The sequence below is a fragment of the Oxyura jamaicensis genome, chromosome 3, assembly GCF_011077185.1.
Source record: "Oxyura jamaicensis isolate SHBP4307 breed ruddy duck chromosome 3, BPBGC_Ojam_1.0, whole genome shotgun sequence".
In the NCBI taxonomy this organism is placed as follows: Eukaryota; Metazoa; Chordata; class Aves; order Anseriformes; family Anatidae; genus Oxyura; species Oxyura jamaicensis.
The window spans coordinates 59,704,589-59,708,012 of record NC_048895.1 but is presented as its reverse complement, the minus strand read 5'-3'; positions in this window follow the sequence as shown (position 1 = coordinate 59,708,012).

Genomic DNA, 3,424 nt, shown 5'->3' with positions numbered 1-3,424 from the left:
AGAGTCTTCAGTTTACAATGCCAACTATCTTGTAATATTTCAGAGATGCATCCTGGAGACAGTGACTACTGATAGTCCCTGCAGGAGAGATAGAAGAGTCTGTGATTTTCCTTTTGTGTATGAATAAATGTTAATCACAAAACAAATATGACAGCCTTTTAGGCTTACTTCCTACAAGCATGCACAAAAAGGTTAACTTACATGTCTGTAAAAAGTTGATTGAAAACTTGGGCTCAGTGCTCATCTTGGGGATTTACTGTCTTGTTTCTGCTTCGGTAACTTGTACATCTTACTTGCTTCTGATTTCTGTGACTCTCAGCTTTGGACTGATAGATACTTGGCAGGACATTTGTAACACAGCTACAGTACCAGAAACCCTCACCTGGCACAGAAGTGGGAAGTGAGTCCCACAGGGATTTGATGCATCCTTCATAGTGAGGACAGTGGCCTTTCTGTCATCATCTCTCTTAGGCATTAGAACATCTAATCATGGCTTGGTTTCTATGATGGCAGCTGCCATTCTTTCCATACAGTCTGCTTGGCTCTGTGAGCATGCCCTGCTGATTTTAACAAAGCTACTCAAATGAAGAGGTACTGTATGATGTAAGTCAGGGTGGTAGAAATCATGCCTTTATTACGTGCACAGGTATTCCCTGCTGTAGACAAGAGTACTTGTTAAATATGTCGGAGATTTTGTCATCAATGTTACAAAAAGGATTACAACATAAAATATGGGATTATGTATTTTGAGTTTCATAACATATTTTTTTAATATTCATGAAAACAAACAAACAAACAAAATCTCAACTTCCCAGAGCTTCAATCTTTTCAGTTTTGTGATATCTCAAGATTTAAGAAATCAAATTAAATGGAAATATGTTTCCTGCATACCTTTCTACATAAATCTTCTTGATACTGAAGTTTATTCCTTTTAAATTTTCTAATATGCAATCAGTCAGACTGAGATTTTCTATTGTAGCCATCAGTGAAACCTTCAAATATTTCTAAATGGAAATAGAAGGAAATACTTGGCTTTGATTTGGAGTTTGGGTTGTCTTTCTCATTTTATTTTGTTTTGTTTTGTCCCCCCCCCCCCCCCCTTGGTAAACCTTTCTAGAAAAGAGTTTCTCAAAGAGCTCTGATTTCTCTGAGCTTTGGAGCAAAAAAAAATGAATTTCTTAGGGAAGGGTAGTCACACTGGTATCAGATACATGCCTCTTGGGACAGTTCTCCAGGACAGCTTTTTCACCGTCTTGAAAGTGGCATTATTTATTCTCTGTGTATTGCTTTATGTTATTGATCACAACATCTCTTACCTGTCAAACCAAAACTGTGACCAGAAACAGATACACAGCACTAAGAAGGAACTGTGGGAAGATTTCATTTCCCTGAGCCTTCTGATAAAGCCACCCCATTTCTACAAACAACCTTTATTCTTTTTCCCAGCATTGTCTATCCTCCACAATGGGGAAGACAGAATCCTATAGAAAAAATACCACATGCTTGTGTCTTAGGATAATTGAAGTAGCTTTCAATCTGTTCCTTTATGACTTTCAGTCATAAAGTGTTCCAGCTTCAGTGTTTTTTTTTTTTTATTATTATTATTTTTTCTTTAATCTCATACACAAATATTGTTTCACTTAAGGTATGGAAAAGTGTGTTTCTGATTTCTCTCCCCTTTTTTACCTAGTTTCCAGGTGAGACCAAGAGAGAGGTTGAGAAATCTGAGTGCAACCACATTTTTGTAAAAATTTAAACATGTTACATCTGTTTCCATGTAGCTTCCTGACTATTCTCAAACCTAACTGAACATGATTCATAGAATGATGGAATCATGGAATCGTGGAATCATGGAATGGTTTGGGTTGGAAGGGAGCTTAAAGACCATCTAATTCCAAACCCCAGGCCATGGGCAGGGACACCCTCCAAGAGATAAGGTTGCCCAAAGCCCCATCCAACCTGGCCTTGAACACTTCCAGCTTCATACCAAGCATCCTAAATCTCTGCCCCCAGCCAGCCTGATCCTAATGGCTTTGCTGGTCTCAATTACAAGTAAACAAGAGATGTAACTTTCAGCATATCTAGAGAAATGCAGATGATAGGAATTTACAAGGGAAAGTCACAGATTTGTACTGATGTTCCCCATGACAGTATTTCAACTTTTTTCTTAAAACATGACTAAAGAAATGAATGTATCGGAAGGGCCAAAAGGACTTGAGCTGCTTCCATCTTTCACAGCCAGTCCTCTTAACCCCATGGCAGTCTGTGGTCCCAGTCACGTAACTGGAGAAGTGGCCACACCAATGTTAGGCTGGCTGCAGCCATCACGACTTTATCCTCTGCATAGCATTCAATTGGTTTCTCCCCCAAACTCAGGCTACAATTCAGAGCAAGGGACAGAAAGACTGGGTAGGGCATGTAAAGTGAGGGGAAAGAGATAAAAGCGAGGAGTCAGATTTGGGGTGCAAGCCCTGGGCTGGCCAAGAGACACATAAGGAGGAGGAAGGTTGAAAAAGGAGAGCTATTACTCATGTAATGAGTTAGGAAAGAAGAGTTATCTGGAGATTAGAGGATACAGTTCTGTCTTTGAGGTCTGCCCATAGCTATCTCCATTGGAGGGGGAAAAGGGGACAACCATATTGTTAAAAGAACTGTAATAGCCTGCATGTGTAAAGGAATCAAATTGCAATACACTGTTTGCATGTGCGTATGTATCCCACACACATTATAATCTCCCCTCCCCTCCCCCCCCCCAAAAAAAAAAAAAATTGTCTTCACAAAAATGTGTGGTCTGTGTCAGATCGATTTTACCAGCACTAATGACTCAAAGTGTATGTAAGTCAGTAAAAGCTACAAATGTGTGGCACCAATAGAGGCTTGTTACAGACGTGTACATACATTATTTTTCAGAATGTATATGAATGTATATGAAGCTGCATGTTAAAGGCACTTTTAAAAAGTCAAGTAATCCCTTCTGCTTCTCATAGCAAATAAATAAATAAATAAATAAGATCAGAAATTACTAAATTAAAGTTAAAAATAAATGATAGAAATTATATGAGTATATACCTGGTTTTGTTTTCTTTTGTTTTTCTACAAGCTTCTGATGCTGAAATTTTAAGGGGGTTTTGTGCTCCCTGTTTATTTGTGTTCTGGTCACTCATGCTTAAAGACACAGGCAACTTCAACTTGATTTTCAGTTATCCTTGCTCCAATAAGAGTCCTCTAGCTCATTTCTAACATCAGTCACTTGGACTATAAATCTCTGCAGTGGATGCAGCCATTTAAATCTCCACCTGCACAAACAACAATCAGGCATAGAAAATAAGGAGGCTCATAAATCTCCACACTGGTGATTAGTAATAGTTTGGATCTGAAACAAGGACATTGTAAAGGAAAAAAAAAAAAAAAAAAAAAAAAAAAA